Below are 19516 nucleotides of genomic sequence, written 5' to 3'. Positions count from 1 at the left end.
GTAATATTAGATAAGTTATTGCCAGAAATGGAAAAGATGGAACCTGAAACCATACATCAGCATGCATATGTTGAAAATAGCTCAATTACCACATGCAACATGATATTCTATAACAGTATAATAATAGCTATAAATGAAGACTTGCACTGTGATGCAATTTGTATTGATTTAACTTCAGCGATTGACAAGGTTATACAAAAAACACTGATCAATAAATTAGAACAACTAGGTATTGATGTACTCTTGATAAGATGGAGAGCTGCATGGCTTACAAATAGGACATGGCAAGTATCATACAGCAATTAGACAGGTGCAATTCAAGATTATAGTCAGGGTGTCCCACAGGGATCTATCCTTGTTCCATACTTGTTTAGACTGTATCTTTCATAACTGTCTTTTTTCATCTGAGGTGTTCCACAGTCTGTATGCAGATGACTTGAAATCAAGTAAACTGACTATGTTACAGAGTGGGCATGTCTACAAAAGAACTTGACTAAATTGACCATTTGGGCACAGGAGAATAATATGGTGTCAAATACATCAAAAACTAAGCATATGAGATTTGAGAGACATAAAATGAAAGGTGAATATTTAATGCAGCACACAGTAATTGAATCTGGCTCAGTGTTTACCCATTGAATGAATGCTTACTCGAACGGCCATTCCTTGAACACTAAATATTAAATGTCCTTTTTGTTGTATATCCATATCATCATAAAGAACTTCATCAAACTTGCATAGTTTGCCAGCGGCAAAGAAATAGTATGTAGCACACTTATACCTCTCATCAAATGTGCTGCTATTATTAATCCAATTTTGCTGTGACACCTTAATTATAAAATTAAATAGTGTATTAAGATACTATGGTAAACTTGTACATTTAAGTTATTTTGTTCAGCACAAGAACCCTGCTCATGTGAGGGGCTGCACCACCCCACCTACCTCTAATTATATATACCATCTCCAAGATCACACTTCATTGGGGAAAGGGAAAATATCATCATTTGTCCATAGAAACAAAACAACACATAGTGGAAATGTGCCCTTTTCCCACTGTAGTGTGATCTCCAAGATGGTATATATAATTACTGGGGGGTGTGTAGGGGGGCTGAAGCATGAACAAAACAACTTAAATGTACAGGTTCATCATAGTATTTTAATACACTATTTAATTTTATAATTAAGGTATCACAACAAAAGTACATTAATAATAGCAGCACATTTAGTGAGACGGATACATGTACTATGTGCTATTTCCTTGTTGCTGGCCAACTATGCAAGCTTGATGAAGTTATTTACAATGATACAGCTATACAACAAAAAGGACGTTTGATGTTTAGTGTTTGAGGAATGGCCATTCCTTTACAATTTTGTTCAATGAGTAAACATAGACCCATTGAAACTGTAGAGTTCTTTAAGGACCCAAGTATATGGGTAGACCCAGCTTTGAGTTTTTCTAATGATATCAGCTTATTGGTTAATGATAGCTATAGAACCATAGGTTGTATAAAAAGATTTATAAAATCTAGGAAAACAGAAATTATTTAGTCATTGTTTGTTAGTTACATTAGACCCAGACTTGAGGAAGAAATAATAATATGGAAACCTTATAAGAAAACAAGCATTAGTAAACTGGAAAGAGTACAACAGAAATATACTAAGGGCATCCAGGGATGTGAAAATTTAAGTTACGAAAGACTAAAATATCTGAACTTGTACAGTGTCTCATATAGATATTTAAGAGTAGATCTTATTTAGGTATATCAAGGATTTAGAGGCAACTACTTCTGGGAATGCTTGGACGGGCCGTGGTGGTGCAGCGGTTAGCATTGTCACCTCACAGCAAGAGTTTCTCCTGTTTGATTCCCAGCTGGAGCACCTTCTGTGTGGAGTCTGCATCTCCTCCTCACTGTCGTATGATGTTTAAAGACATGCAGGTAGGTGTGTGCATGAATGGGTGTGCCTTCTTTGAAGGTTGGGCATCAGGCTGGCAACTCGGCACTGTAAAATCCACTGGCAAACATTAGCAGACTGGCATTCCGCTGTGGCGACCCTTAACTGGGAAAAGCCGAAAGACAACCTCTGGGAATGTTTGGGGTGATCAAAATGTACTAGAGAATCATCAGACAACCTATGTAGAAGATTCTATAGGGATGAGAGTATACTAATCGGTTCCCTGAGAGAGCAGCTGATGCATGGAATAGACTACCAAATTACATTAATGCAAGTATTACTTTAGATATTTTTAGGAACAGCCTGAACAATTATTATGGAACAGATGTTTTGGTATATTGGCAGACTAAAAGGGCATTAATGCCCATGTTTGAAATATTTGTATGTATGTATGTATGCAAGCATTTCAGAACAGATTTATGGAAGAGGGATATCAAGCAAAACCTTCACCCAAATGAGGCGGGTAGCACTTTTCTAATTTCTTTTTAAGCCTGAAGCATAAGATCAGATACGTGGCTATGGAAGATGGAATCTGAATATTCACTCAAGGCTACACATTTGTCTTTATGTTCCCTAATAGATTGTGCAAATGTATTTTTCACATTGCATAGCATTTCAGCAGATGCAGGGGGAAACAGTCATGGGGTGGATTCTTTTGTACTGACCCATTCGAAAAATGCATTTTTTTAATGAGGGAGTCAGAGGTATTCTGGACCCCACTCTTCTGAGCAGTATGCCCTATAGGTGTTGTAGGAGTTATGTAAACAGGAATTCTGACAGAATATGGAGTTTTGAAACTATAACAGAAATCGTTATTCTGAATGAATTGTGGTCTTCCGCCATTTAGAAACAGAAGGTAAAGGTGGAACTAATATTCCTAAACTCTGAGAGAAACAGCAAAGATTGTTTCTGGCTCTTACATCCTGGTAGGAAGTGAATGGTGCCCTGGTTGCAACACTCAAAAGCAAACCTCCACATCTGTAGGGCCTCAAAAATAATAATAGACATGTTCCAGGACTGCAAACTGAAGTGTTTCAATCAGTGGAATTCTTCCAAGAGATGTAGACAGGAAGTTTATTCATTCCTTCAACCATGTCAGTTATAATGGTTCTTCCTGAACTAGGTAAAGACTCGACAACATTTATCAACTATGATCCCATTTTTATTTTGGAGTTCCCATACTATGGTAATGCTTTTTTGCTGTAAACTGCAGTGGTGGTGCTGCAGTAGTGTTGTCGCCTCACAGTATGACGTTGTCCTGTTCGATTCTCAGCTAGAGCGTCTTCTGTGTTGCAGCATGTGTGAATGGGTGTACCTTTGTTGAAGGTTGTGTGTCAGGGCTGGCAACTCGGCACGTAAAAAGCTACTGCCAATCATTAGCAGACCGGAGTTCCACTGCGGCGACCCCTAACCGGGAAAAGCCAAAAGACACAACAACAAGTAAGACAAAAGAATGTCCACAGAATCCCACTATGACAAACGTTAAAAGCATGACTGTTAGGTAGACATGTGATAGCAGCATACGGTTAGTTTACTGGGCAGTTTCAGATCACATTGAGCAGGTGACACATTCTTATCACAACCCACGCAGCATTGATGAAACAACAAAAAAGTACTAAACAAATACATTCATTATCTGTTTATACTGTATTAAGTGGGCACCTCGTGCTGTCTACAGTTGGGAGGGGCTATGTATTGGAAAGATCTGAAAGAAATGAGCATATGCATCATAAGTGAACCAGCTACAGATGTCAGTGGGGTGCTCATGTAAGCCCCCCGTCTTAATCTGAGAGATAAAATATTTCTGCTTAGCAGGAAAAATTGCCATTATTTGTAGATACATGATACTCTGTAGGCTGGCAAAGCTAACAGTTCAATGACAGCCTTCTTGTAGGGAGAAATCCAAGGGCACTCTTGTCAAAGAAAAGGTCAGTACAGGTAAGATTAAGACATCCCACTAATACATGCTTCTGAAGAACAGTAGCCAAAAAATCATGATGATATGTTCACAATGAGTTGTTTCTACTTCTGAGGAAACCCAACCCATTCATATGTCATCAGTATGTATGAGTGTTCCATTTTCTCAGGCAATACACCAATATTTCAGAGCATTAGATTATATATAGTTTTGGAGGCTAGTGGATTCCTGACATTGTACAGAAAGGGATCTTGTAAAGAATGCACTTTGTAGTACCTGTTCTGTTGATTGTCAAGATCTTTACTATAACGTTTTGAGTTTCCCATATGCAGCAGCTCTGGAAACTGCTTACCAATTTAGGCAGTGCTGTGTTGGAGGTAGCAATTCACCGTCTCATGTGATATATGTATGTATGTGTGTATGTATGCATATATGTAGTATGCTGGAGTATCTGCCAAGCATGCAGATGCAATGGCTGCACATGGGAGCAGTGATGGTAAGAACGGCAGTCACTTTATACTGGAAGCACGTGGAATGTTTAACTCTTAGAAGCCTTAAGATCGTTCTCTTAAAACATGTCAAACATCTGCAGTCTCTGAGAAATCATGGCTCAGGCATGACTGTTACTGTATAGGTAAACATTTAACCTTTAATGCTTGGTGATTTATGGATACGATCCCTGCAGCATGTGGGAAATGTAGTGAAAGATGAGTCTGTAAGAATGTATAAAGAATAGAAACTTTTTTCTGACTTGCTATGACAGCAATGTGAAATATGTTGTATTTTCCTGTATTACTGTAATGTATTGTCTGACGGTGCCTTAGTATGCTTTTGCCATTATTATAAGAGTAAGTGATGTTCTGTTTTTGGTTGAATAGTTACTAACTATAAAAAATATGTATATAATCAATATAGTCAGTGTCACTTAATTTGAGTTTGCACTGCATTTTCTGGCAATTCCTCCCTTCCTATTTGCTTTTGGTAGAGGAGTTCAGTTTCCTTACTTTCTGCCGAACAAAAATTTTGAATCCAAATATTAGCTTCAAAACTAAAATTGCTTAAATAACCAGAAAGTTCTAACTAAAATAAGACAGTCTATCTTTTTATAAGAAGTAATTGTCTAAGGAGACCTATGATCTGATAATGTGTGTGTGTGTGTGTGTGTGTGTGTGTGTGTGTGTGTGTGTGTGTGTGTGTGTGTGTGTGTGTGTGTGTCTGTACTCACATGCATATCCTTATTCTGAGAGAAAGTTTAAAACCTCACCTAGAGCCCTTAACCTATTTAATACTGATTGTATACCTATATTTGAATAATGTTTTCAAAGACATTTCCCTGTTAATACGTAGGAAACAATTTAGTACTGACTTTCTTTAGCCATCGGGTCTGCCTGTTTATTTCTGTTACTCACATACTTTGTTGCAGTGTGGGTATCGCCTTCTTGCACCAGTGCTGCATTTCTCATTATTCCCACTCCTTCTCCCTCTCCTGCCTCTCCAGCTGTTTCACTCTCTGACTGTTGCTTGGTGCCTCATTTCTATCTCCAGCTCCATTGTCTGATATTATGTTACCATTTTGAAATTATCTGAGGATTCAGTGAGTTGCTTACCTAATGCAAGCTCTGTACTTACAGCCACTAGGCTGTGTCCAAAATTAGTGGGCTGTGTTTCATCTGCCAATAAGGTGGCTAACATCTCATCACTGATCAGACCAGCATGTGGGAATCTTCACAATGTGGTCTTTTTACACAGTTATAGTTTCTATACTCTTCAGAGCTCATTCTTGAATTTACCCTGTCAAAAAATTAAACAGCTACTGTGTAATATATAAATATGTATTGCGAGTACAAGGTTATACACATCTTTTCTTGACAAAACTGTTTCTCAAGCAGTATCCAGTTAACAAAATTCCATCACTGTCACCAAGGAATATGTTAGTGAAGAAGATGGATGAAAGAGCAGTCAAAAGATATTCCTTCATCTCATTTTAATTATGGTAAATTCTAATAATCTGGATTTGAACAACACCTTAATTTATTACAACTGAATGACACCTGTAGGTGTTTCAGCAGTTGCATCCTACTGATGCCTCTAGGCTTCAAATATAGATTGCTCATATTTATATTAATAATTCCAAAACTATGCTAAATGCAAATTATTCATATTGGTGCTTATACAGTGGCAAACATAAATGTATTGATATTTTCCTTATATCTAGTGCAGATAAACCTATAATAATTGCTGTGCATATAATTTTGTCATAATTTCCCCGGGAATTGAATAAACTCCATGTAGGCTTAGCGCAAAGCCTACACAGAGTTTACGTGCTGATGTGATGATGAGGACTGCTAATTGCATATGCATGCTGCGCATCCAGCTTATAGAAATACAAGTGAGGTTTCATGGCCAGCAATTATGTAAACCAGCACAAACACAATCAGACATGCAGACATGTTTACCTATTATGGGCTAACTAGTTCTGCGGGATTGTGAGGACAGTCACAATGACTACCAGGGTTTAATTTAAGGCAATGAATGCATTACTAACACAGAATAGGAAAATATACTCAGTGCATATTTTTTTTCATACTGAAATAAAGCTTTGGTAATGATCATCAACTGCATTATAAAGACAGCAGTCTGGGGAACTGTGTATATTAAAAAGGGCCACAGACAGGAATAGTAGGAATAGAGAATGGATAAAAGAACAAGTGAAACATAGTAATGTACACCAGAAAAGGGCATGTCAATGTACATACACCCCAAAGGCAGGACAGTTGTAGCATGAGCAGTAATCACATTTGCACATAATACAATATATACTGCTGATTACACCTCCTTTGTGGGTATATTCATATCATTACACAGGGCCTAGTACAGAACCCTGAGGTAGCAACCTAGTTACTGAACTTTACCTAGAGATGACTTCACAGACTTCAACATTGTGTGTACTGTGTGTGTGTGTGTGTGTGTGTGTGTGTGTGTGTGTGTGTGTGTGTGTGTGTGTGTGTGATCTATTTGTCTAACTTGGTGATGTTGGTGTTTATGGTAACTTGAGACAGTTTCTCTGTGATACCTGAGTGTGGATTTTTGTCAAATGCCTTGGCCTGGTCAAGTTATGCAGAATGACACTCTGTTACCCATCCATGGCCTTGGTTACTTTCTTGAAGATGTCAACCAGATTTAACAATCATGATGTATCCTTAACAAATCAAAAATGTATTTGGTACACAATCAGGAGATACTGTGTCCTTTCTGAGAAGGTCAATGATGACTAGTTATCTACCTCACAGATAAGGGGAGTTGGGATTATGGGTGAATAATTCCCTGCAGCAGATGATGGTCTCCCCTTGGTCAGATGGATGACTGTTGCTGTACACCCTTCTGCAAGAAAATAGCCTGTCTGGATGCTGTGTTTCAGCAGGGATCCAACTGTGTTTGGTAGGGTAGGTTTTACGTAATGGTGTAGGCAGCCTGTGGTGTTGTCAGGGCCAATTGATCCTGTGGTATTAGCATTAAACAGTGGTCAGATGAGCTGCCCTCCTCAGAAAATATACTAAGTAATGTTTGCATGTATACTTTGGCTGATGGCCAGTGGGGACAGGGTGGTGAATTGTTATACAAACTGCCGACTAGCGGATTGTCTACTGTCTCTAGTTGAGTATGGCTGGTGGCATCCACAAACAGCTCTGTGCTTAGATATGTATTCACCTTAACATTTCACAGTTATTGAAAAAAATGATTTGTGACACCTCCAAATACACCCTTGGTTATGCACCCCATGCAACACTGTGGTACTGTTCACACATTCATGCAACTCTACCAATGTCAAGTAATTACATCAATTACCTATATGCTTTTTATTGGAAAGCTTTATTTCAGTGGCCTGATGGCGTATATGGACAAATTACAAATGAGCTGGTAGTGTCTGATGGAGAACATTTACTGACACAAATGCTGTTAGTCATACAATGACACTGTGATCACCTTGATAATCCTTGTGAATAGCAACACAATTGCACATACAATGAATTTCACATGGTTACAACTGAATCAAAACGTGTTATATTTATGTATATCACAGCATTACATGTGGATGAAACAAGACTTATGTGCCCATGTAATCAATATGACTTTATAATGATCTATGTCACAGAGCATTTAATGATGATAGGTCTACACATGTGCCATGCTGCAGGTGTCACTGCGATGGCTAAATGAGAACTGTGTATAATGTTGATCTGCTCCACTACAAAACTGCTTGCCTTACTAAGCCAATAATATGCACAGCATCATCCCATGAAAGAATTAGCAATCACACATTCAGTCATCTGTAGATGGCTTGCAGAGGTTCATGGAAGGACTCATGACATGTATATGCATATTTCAGATGTGGACATACTGCACTCCTCTGCAGGAAGGATGTCATGTGGCCAGAGGTAAAAAGGGGATGTTGGATGCACGGGGCTACATGCATGATTCTCCTAAGTGGCAGTGAAATGAAAAGCAATTCAGAAGATCATACAATGAACATAATATACCACCAACCACACACACAGCAGTAGACTGGGTCTGATTTGCACATTATACCTGTGTAGATTTAGAAGCTGAATTACAAACAATGTAACACTGGCACCACCATATATGTCTGACTTTAACACTGTCACATTGCACTTTATGGAGTATATGTTTGAGAAAATGCATCTCTCATGATTATTTTACATAAAATGCATATTAACTTACAATTTTTTCACAAATATGTTTGACGAATTATTTAATATTTGTTTATGTTAAAAATTATATACAGTATAGATGCATAGTTATGCAAACAAAAATACTTATTGTAGTTCTAAGTGTTTTACAACTGCATTTTAATATTAACTATGGAGCTTTGGAAATATTTTTTAAGTTGAGTCTTCACTGTCCCAACCATCCACAATCATCTGGACTAGTAGAGAGGGTTAATAGGATGCTTAATTTTTTTTCTCAAAGATTTGTACTAAAAAAAAACCTTAAATGGTCAGAGACACTTTCAATTCTACAAGGAAATTGAGACCCTATGAGATATTAATGGGAAGACCCACAGCCCTTCCAGCTGCTCCCCCCCCCATGTCAAATGAAAAGATCAACTCTAATGGATAATATAAAAAAAAATTAAGAAAAAAAATAATTTCTTACATCAGTATCTCTTCTTCCACCACCTGACCAGCCCTGCCACCAACTGTAGCCATGTGACTGGGGTTATGTTAAATCTTCCAAAAAAAAAAAAAAAAAGAACTGTTAGAGCCTGAGGTAAAAAGCTCTTTACCTGGTAATCCTCACCACCCTGACTGTGGTCCCAAGACAATCAATGTAAATTCACTCATCCCACTGTAAAAAGACCCATCATGTAGGGGCCCCAGACGAATCATCATTGCTGGCAAAAAAAGATCGAAGGTAAAGGATGAATCATCTGTCCAGCGAAACATATAAGCAAAAGATTCAACTAAAACAGAACCTCATAACGAATCTCGTAACAACAGGTACTTTTGCTCTGCTTTTGTTGCTGTTTCCTTTAATAACCTGGTCAAGAGAAAATAGTTTCCTGTTGGTTCTTTGACAGTACACTGTGGACTTAAATGTGAAAACCTGTTGGGTGTGTTAGCATATACCTCAACATTCTAAGGCAGGGATTCCCAATTTCTGCATCACAGGTAACATTTGAGAAAGAACTTAGTGACCCTAATCTTACCTGGTGTAATCTGACTAATTTTTAAAGGTTGTGTCTTTTCAGCTTGCCACCACAAATTGTGGACACACGTTACACCAGAAATTGGACTATGCTAGTGGGAATCAGCAAATACAATGACACTAGACATAAAAGTGTGTTGAACTCTTTACAGTTAAGATACTATGACTGGGGGAGTGGCATGGGCATGATAGAGGATCGTTGCTACATTTGTGGTAATCCTGCATACCCCTGGTTACCCACAAACTGGTCATGGTTTTGTTTTGTGGGCTATATTACTCCTGATATTCAACATTTAGAGAACCCTCCAGCAGGTAGACTGAGAAATAAGTGGGTGATCTACTGGATGGAGCAAGTATTTTCAGTTAACTCCTGGTTATGGAGTGCAAAGGACAATGCTTAAAATCACCATGGTTGTTCAAATTCTTCAGGAAGTAGCTAACTATACTTCATATCACATCACAATGACAAATCAAAAAATGACTGCAATACGAATTGTAGTGTTACAAAGCCAATTGGCACTCCATATAATGCCTGCTACAAAAGGGGGGTCATGTGCCCTCATAAAAAATGTTGTTTTTGTATTACTGACCACCATAATGAACAAGAAAAGTTGGCAAATTTCAATATTTGGACAGTACTAAATAATGGACACTTTTTGGATAGTTGGGCAGTGTATTTGGTAACCTGGAAACTAGTGCATTACAAGGTATAAAAACTAGCATTATTTTTTTAATTGTTTTAATTTTTTCTATTCTAAAAGCTGTAATCACAAAGTGCTTGATTACACCTGCACGTGAAATGCTACTTGTATCTGATAATGAACTTAAGATGAATGAATAGTCAATCACTACAGATGAATCGTACCTTATCAAATTAAGGAAAATCAAAATATAATTGTGCATTTTATGATACTAGTAGTGTCAAGGGGGGGGGAGTCTGTTAGAGAAAAATTAATCTCTCATGATTATTCTACACAAAATGCATAACTTACAATTTCTTCACAAATATGTTTGATGAAGTATTTAATATTTGTTCATGTTAAAAATTATATATAGTATAGACGCATAGTTATGCAAACTACAAATACTTATTGTAGTTCTAAGTGTTTACCAACTGCATTCTAATATTAAGCTGGAAAGTATATTAACAGATGACGGAAGGTAAAGAAAGTGCTGAAGGGGTTAAGGGATGTATTATGGTCTACAGAGTCTGGAACGCCCAGCAAGGGAGGAAAGTAAACAATGTAAAAGAAATTTTGTTTTATGTAAGCTCTGACCTTCCCAGGCTGAGATGTGTAGTTACAAGAAATGTTGGGGAGTTAGAATGTTACTGGTACTGAAATATACATGGGCGGAAAACAAGACTGGTTACCAAGCCAAATGGCTTGTGTTTTTCTAAAACATTATTGTTACTAAAAACATGATTGTTGAGTGTTCATGTGCAGCACTAAGCAAGAAGCACAAGAGTCTGTAGAGACCCTATTTGTCAAAGTCAGTATTCTGTATGCAGGATACTGATATGAAAAGGGAAAAATGTGTATTTTTGCTGTTTGGTGAGACTAATTTTTAAACTGTAAAGGTAGTCTCCCAGTGCTGATGTATGTGGATTTAAATAAAAAAAATGTTTTGCACATCCTCAAGAATTATTCTTGACTCAAGACTAAAGAGTAATTAATGTTATTTGTGTATATTTTAAACTGCACTTTAACAGATAGCATCATTGTATATTGAGATGAACATGTTGGGAGGAGTGTCTGACATGGATGTGGCATCACATCTCAGTGTAAAATTGTCTCAGAAATGTTATATGAGTGTATACACACTCAAGTTGTCTGCTATCAGATTAGAGCCCTAAATATCTAGTTATAGAATCTGTAGAACCCAGTCATAATGTTACTGCTACTGCTCAAGTTTAACTTGAATACTGTCAGAGGGCACTTTATACAGGATGACATCATGAGTGCATGTTACAAAAATATGTTTGGAGGGGTGGAGCTGTGGATTCACATGCCATTCTAAAACTTCATACTGATTGTTGAATGAACACCCACCCACACACACACACACACACACACACACACACACACACACACACACACACACACACACATATGCACACACCAGTTGACCACAGTGAGACTACAACCCCTAAGTAACTATCTACAGAATACAATACTTAAAAGCACCACAGCACATGTCTGATTTTACAGTTTCAGACAACACTTTATAGCCAATAACATCAACAGTGTGGGGTGAGAAGATGATAGTCAAGGTGTCTCATATGCTGTTCTAAAATGGTCTTTAGAATGTGAACTAACTGAACACAAGCACAAACACAAACACATCCCAACCTAATAGTATACAGAACACAGTACTTAATGCAGGCACCAGAGCACAAGTCTGTTTTTCATAGTGTAAGACAACAATTTATAAGCAATGATATAAGCAGTTATGTTTGTGAGAAGTTATTTGTAAGCCTGTATGAAATGGCTGTGTAGGCATATATGACTGTCAAAAAAATCTGTTCTCCATGTGACTTGATTGCAGACAGTAAGATGCAGATTCATATTCTTCTGTCTATGCACACACAAGTTAACTGCAGTGAGATTAGAACCCCTAACTAGCTTAAGCTGGAGAACATAGTATTTAATGCAGGTTCCACAGAATAATTCTGACTTCTACTCTGCTGCTGGACAATTTAGAGTGGATGAAATCATCACTGTATGTTTGGAAGAAGTTGTTGGGAAACCTGTATGAAATGGCTGTGTAAGCATGTATGACTGTCAAAAATTTGTCATGTATGGGACTAGATTGCTGATAGTAGGATACATACTCATGCTCTTCTGACTACACACAAATGCACACCACTTGTCTGCAATTGAGATTAGAACCTCTATCTAATGATTTACACAGGTTAAATAAGTAGTATTTAACACAAGCACCATGGCACAAGTCTGAATTTATATTGCTGGTGGACAGTTTAAAGTGGGTGACATCATCATTGTACATTTTGGAGAAGATGTGAGGTTTAAAGTGGGCGACATCATCTTTGTATATTTTGGAGAAGATGTTGTGAGGCCTGAATTAACTGGCTGTCTAGGCACATAAGACTGTCAAAAAATTTATCATGCATGGGACTAGACTGCTGACAGTAGGACACACACTCATGATTGTCTGACTACACACACATGCTCACCACTTGTCTGCAGTGAGATTAGAACCCCTATCTAACAAGTTATGTGGGCTAGTGAAGGCAGTATTTAATGTAAGCATTACTATACAAGTCTGACTTTTACACATCTGCTGGACAATTTAGAGTGGATGACATCATCATTGTATGTTTGGGAGAAGATGTTATGAGACCTGTATGAACTGCCTGTGTTGGCATGTAAGACTGTCAAAAAATGTATCCTACATGGGATTGGATTGCTGACAGTAGGACACAAAGTCATGTTCCCCTGACTAGTCATGTGTGCACACGCGCCAGTTTACAGCAGTGAGACTAGAACCTCTACACAACTACGTATACACGCTAGATAAGTTAGTATTGAACATAGGTGCCATGGCATAAGTCTGACTTTGACCCTGCTGCTGAACACTTTAGAGAGGATGACATCATCACTGTATGTTTGGGAGAAGAAGTTGGGAGGCCTAAATGAAGTGGCTGTGTAGGCATGTACAACTGTCAAAATATTTTTCTGCATGTGACTGGATTGTTGAAAGTAGGATACAGGGTCATATCCTGCTGACTATGCACACACATTTACGCATACATAGAGACACACACATAATGTTGCTATTGTGTTATGTTAACCCACACGTAAGTCTTTTAATATAGTAGTTAATAATTGCACCATCCCTGATGTATACTTTTGCCTTGTCATACTGGTCTTCATAGATTATGCCATCATCATTATATGATATGAGTAACATGTCCTGTTATAAGAGTTGTATGCAAAGTGTGGACTTTCCATTTTCTGTTGTGTTTCCAGTTTGCATGTACACTTTCAAGGACAGATTCTCAAACTAGATGCAAAAAGGTGTCAGGAATGTATGTTCCAGAAGTGAGACACATGCACCTGTTTCTCAATATGTTATGTACATTATACACTTACAGTCACACACAGACACATGATTTGTGGTCAGCAACTATGCAACTGTGTATGGATGTGTGTTCATATTTTTGATGAATTGATGTCCACATTAATGCAAGTATAAGAAAATCTAACCTGCATTGTCAGTATTAAGCTTTAGATGATGTAACAATGCAGTTCAGATATTTATTTCTATAGTGTAGTTAACATTTGTGAACTACTACTGGCATATCCATTTTCAAGTGCATGGGTACACGGCACATGAGTCTGAGTAAACGTGTTCAATCATTAACAAGTGCCTTCCCTTTGGTTGTGTTTTTACATGGATTACAATGAGTTAAAGACTAACTGTGCATTAAATATACTGATACAAGCCAATCAGATCTTTCCATAGTGCAACACTAAGCAAATGGTTTGCGTGATGGGTGGCAAAGTGTTTGCATATGCTAGATTCACATTAAAACACTACAATTTCAACTTGCAAAGTATTTATGCAGATAAGCTGATGTTAGAAATAGCTGACACATACTATGGTGTTCATACTGTATTTTATATTTGAAAATGTTGTGTCATCATTTTTAAAACATGAAGTACTATTGTTATAGCCTTTGCATGGAGTTAAGTGATAGCAAATTCAGGCCTCTGCTTAACTTGGAAAAAAGTGAATTTTCTATTGGTTGCCTACATCCATGCAAACACACTAAGTGGAGAGGTGCAGCAGTCAGCACTTTGAACAGTACTGAGTATAAGAAAACACTGTCTAGCTTTTTCTGTTTCAGCAGGTGTAACAGCATTTAATTTATATTTTGAACATAAATAAGACAGGGCTCAAATCCAGCCTAATCTAATTTTTGTACTCAGTTTTTCAGCATGGCATTACATAATTAAATGTGAGAATTTTAGCAAATGTGACAGTAATAATATGTATCTACATTTTAATAGTATGCACCCTAGAAGGACAAAAATTAATATTATAAGAGGAAAGCTCAACAGTATTAGTATGCTTACAGACAAAGATTCTGATTTCCTTGAAGAAAGTAAGGTACTATGTGATAAGCTTTTGAAAAGAGGGTATCCAAAGGAACTTATTAATAAGGAGCTCTCAGAAAGTACCTCTGTGAGGGTCCAAAGTACAAATATTATGAACAAAAAAGAAAACAAGGTCCAGTATGCCACCAGTATGCAAGTTACAAGCAGTGTAGATGAGAGAGTGATCAAAAGTATTGTATTAGAAATTTGGAAGGTGGTAAGTAGTTTTTCTGATATCAAAAATGTTGTTGAGGTGAAATATTTTTTGTTAATAAAAAAGGAAAAAACTTCAAAAATGTTTTTCAGACTAAATTGAGTTAATCTAAAAGTTTTCCTGTCAGAATAGGAATATTCAGGTGTTACGATTGTAATTTTTGTTCTTATTTATATACAGGAATCACTGAAGTTAAAATTCATGGGATCATAGGAGGTTACAAGGCTATTGGCCCTGAGGACCTTAAAAGCCTACTCAAGAGTTTAGCCCATGTTTAGACAAATCAGCACCCAATTCCCCTGTCCAGCAGGGTCATGGGTGGAATCCCAGGGGTATATTTTCTGTTTCCCATCCAGTTATCCAGGTTGCATTTAAAAAGGGGGTAAAGAGATACTCTGCCTGATGTTGAGAAGGAGTCTATTCTATAGATGGGAGAGTCTCTGGGACACAAATCTGTCCCGCCAACAAGTCTTGTTGATGTCACAGACCAAGTTGAGGCCGCGCATTTTGATTACTCAAGTGGAGCTTGACTTGCGGATATACAGCAGTCCCATCAAGGTGGGGTCTGTGATCGCCTTGTATGCAAGACAGAGGTGACCTCTGAGGAGTCTGTATGAAACTGAGCAGAGGGATAGGCCTTTTAGCCTATCTGTGTATGGTAGATGTTTGAGGCCTTGGATTCTCCTGGTGAGGAATCTCTGTCATCCCTCCCGCAGCTGCATGTGCTTTGTGAAGTACATGCCAAAACAGGCATTGTACTCAATAATGGGCCTTATAAGGGAAGAATATATGAATGTTATGACCTCCTTGTCCCAGGATGAGATACCCTTACTTATGAGGTGGGCCATGTAGAAGGCTTTCTGTACAATGGAAGCAACATGGTGGTCAAAAGTCAGGTTGCTATCAACCTGGGTGCCCAGATCTCTCACAACTGATTGCATGCTTAAGACTTTGTTATTAATGTGATAATTTGTGTGGACTTCAATCTCCCCAAAGGGGACGATGATGCATTTTTTGGTATTCAGCTTGAGGCCAAGTTTCTGGCACCAGTCATTTGTCTGAGTGAGACTCTCTTGGAGGATCACTAGAGTAACTGATGACAGCACCCAGCTTGCAGTCATCTGCAAACTTGGTAAGCCATAGCCCACTGGTATTGGCCTGCACCTCAGAAAAGTATATCCCAAATAACAGAGGCCTCAAGACTGAATTCTGGGGTACACCGCTTGTTACAGGTCTACTGCTTGAGGTGGCTTCCCATATTTTGACAATGTGGGTTCTATCAGTGAGCCAGTTTTTTTACCCAACTGATAGCATATGGATTGATGCCTAGTTGAGAGAGTTTATCTATTATGCCCGAGTATAGTGTCAAAGGCTTTGGCCAAGTCAAAGTAGGTGGTGTGCACCATCTTCCCCCCGCCCATGGTTTTGGTGACTATTTCAAAGAAGTCAACCAAATTTAGCAGACGTGACCTCCCCTTGATGAAGCCAAACTGTGTGGGACCAAGTGTTTGGAGGCTTCCAATGTCTTTGTTAATGAGGTCCATGATAATCCATTCCATGGCCTTGCAGATTAGGCTATTCAGGCTGATGGGTCTATAATTTCCCACATTAGTGGATACTGCACCTTTGTGTAAAGGGAAGACAGTGGCTATCCTCCACTCAACTGGGATGAAGCTAATACTCAGGCTTTGGTTGACTAGGGTGCCTAGGGGTGCTGCAAGTTCCTGCCTGAGTTCACTAGGATGCAGCCTGGAATGTTATCGGTCTCATGGAGGCTGTATTTTTTGCCTTTGAGAGAGCAGTGATGACCTGTTCCCCAGATATAAGGGGAAGGGGGCAGGTACTGGGGATGTCCTGATTTACTGATGGGGGACAGAGGGGTATAGTTTTCACTGAATCTGTCAGCCAGCAGGTTTGCTATATTTACAGCATTTGTATATGCGGCGTCCATGATCACCAGTTCTGAACAGATCTAGGTGCTTCCTTTGAGGTTGCGGACATATGTGAAGAAGGCGTTATGATTGTCTCTAGCAGATGTGGCCAATTTGGACTCGAAGTTTGCTTTGGAGGATTTCACTAGTGCTCTTATTTGTTTGTTCAGACTAAGGAGACATTGCTTCCAACTGGGCACCTGCTCCTTCTTGGTCTTGGACAGCATTTTTTCCTTTTGTTCTAGAGTTTATTTATTGCAGATGACCACCAAATAGGTTTACTCTTCCTTGCGGAGGATGATTTAGTCCAGTCGGGTATTCCTGATTCCATGCATCTATATAAATGCTCGCACTGTGTTTTGGTGTAGTTTTGGATATTGGTGCCAGTTCCTACAGAGGGGGAGTGGGCTGTGAAGCTGTTTGTACTATCCCTCAGGAGGCTGTAATCAGCTTTGGAGAAGTTTTTATGTCTAATCCTAGCTAAAGGGGGGCTGCGGGAGATGGTGACTTCGAAAGTGACTGCTTTATGGTCAGATCTTACCAGAGAGGATGATACTCTAGGGATGCTGCAGTGGTTACTCACATTGGTTAATACCAAGTCCAAGATATTATCACCTCTTGTGGGGTTACCAACTAGGTGTTCCAAGGCATTTGCATTGACAAAATGAAGGAATCTCTGGGCATTTGTGTTTTGGCATGAGTACTTCTTCCAGTCTATGTTTGGGAAGTTAAAGTCACCCAGGATCAGGGTAAAGGGTTGAATCTTGATAGTTTCGAACAGGTTCAAATAAGTGGATTGGGCATCTTGATTTCGGGGCTGGTAGCTAGCTATGATTTGAATAGGGGTCTTGCCAATGGTTAGCTGCACCTGGAGTGTCTCCTGTGCGTCATACTGTTTGACCAGCTTGGAGGTGTGTATGTCTTTAATGTATATTGAAACTCCACCTCCTTTGGCTTTACTGCCCACAATTTGCAGTCTGAATGTAAGATAGGATGAGTAAACAGGTAAGGCTGGGGTGCTCTCTGCAACTTTGAACCAGGCCTCTGTGACTGCACAGATGTCAGCATCTTCCAGGTTTAGGAATGCTTGCAATGAGTGCAGTTTCATGTTTAGACTCCTAGCGTTTAGCAGCATGACTTTTAATTTGTGTTTTGTTGAAATTTTTATGTTGGTAGCTTTAACCTCATCTCTTTTCCTAAAAACGGCACTATAGGGAAGGCAAGAGCCTTTGCCAGAAGCCTGAAGCCCAGGTGAGACAGATGCAGGCCATCTCTGGCAAAGCATTGCTGTCTGTCGATCATATCTTCCCAGGTTGTCAGGTACTGGATCCCCCTGGAATGACACCAGAAACTAAGCCAATTGTTAAAGTCAATCATTTTCTATTTGTATTGAGGCATCATTCTGGCTGATGGCAGAATGCTGCTTAAGGCTAGGGACATACCTGCCTGGGACACAATCAGCGAGCTCAATCATGTCTCTCTTCATATAGTCCAGAGAGGTACATCTCAAGTCATTCACACCAACATGGACTATGATAGAGTCATAACAGTACTTGTTGTTGAGAGTCTTGAGTGCACATGTGCTATGATGGATTCTGGCACCTGACAGACAACTAATCGTAACTTTCTCCTTATCCAGCCTGGTGAGAGGCACATCTGTGAGTCTCACAATGGAGTCTCCTATGACTAATATGTTGGATTTATGGTGAGGCCTTAGTGTCTGTGAGGCACAGGTGTGTGGACTATGAGTGGTATGTGGTGTGGAGGGCTGTGGAGATCACGTGTGTTTTTGCCTTGGAGGTCTCCTTTGTTTGGGTATGTTTAGGTGGAGGACATCTGCATATGTAGCTGTGTGCTGTGTAGGTGTAGATGGTGTTTGAGGTGTAGTGATTGTGTAGACAACCTTTTTGGTGACAGATATATACTGGCTTGAGTGGGAGAGAGCTTGGACTCTATGTTCCTAATGTAATTGCATCTCTCACAAATTGTGTTCCTAGGTGGTAGTAGTAGATGATTGTACATGAGACAGTTGCTACACTGTCTCAGGATGCCCATATATACCAGACTGGCAGGTGAAACTATAGGAAATTGTCCATCCATATTTGTAAGAATCTGAGGGAGAAAGGCCAGGGAGAGCTAAGGGTTGGGCCTAAAGCTCAAGTGTTTAAACCAAAATTAAGAGCTTAGAATAACACTTGAGAATAACACTTAATTTAGACAGGCTATAAATAAGCAGTAATAAATGCAACAGAAAAGATGCATTTGAAACACTTTATAGAGCAGGCAGCAAGTAGCAGGGAAAAGCAAAGCAAGATGAAGTAACACAGTAGTAGGACGAAACACAAATTAGAAAAATATAAGCAGCAAAATAAAGTGTCTTTTTTTAAATAAAAAGGGAGAGAGCAGGAACAGAAGATAATTCAAAGTTAAGGGACTAAGGGGGTTAGCCTTCCCAAATGATCTCTGTAATAGGTAGAATGAGCTAAAGAGATGTGACTGGGAGTGTCCCAGATCAAATTTATAGTAGGGGCGGGCAACTGCAAAAGCCACCAACTTTAAGAACACAATAGCAATAGGGTGGGAGAAAAAAAGTTTTAGTATAGATCAGAAGACAAAATTCTGCCAGCAAATATATAAATAATTCAGTCAA

Source organism: Protopterus annectens, chromosome 1.part0, assembly GCF_019279795.1.
Source record: "Protopterus annectens isolate FY-2018-M chromosome 1.part0, PAN1.0, whole genome shotgun sequence".
In the NCBI taxonomy this organism is placed as follows: domain Eukaryota; kingdom Metazoa; phylum Chordata; order Ceratodontiformes; family Protopteridae; genus Protopterus; species Protopterus annectens.
The sequence above is the reverse complement of the archived record's forward strand: the minus strand, read 5'-3'. Positions refer to the sequence as shown.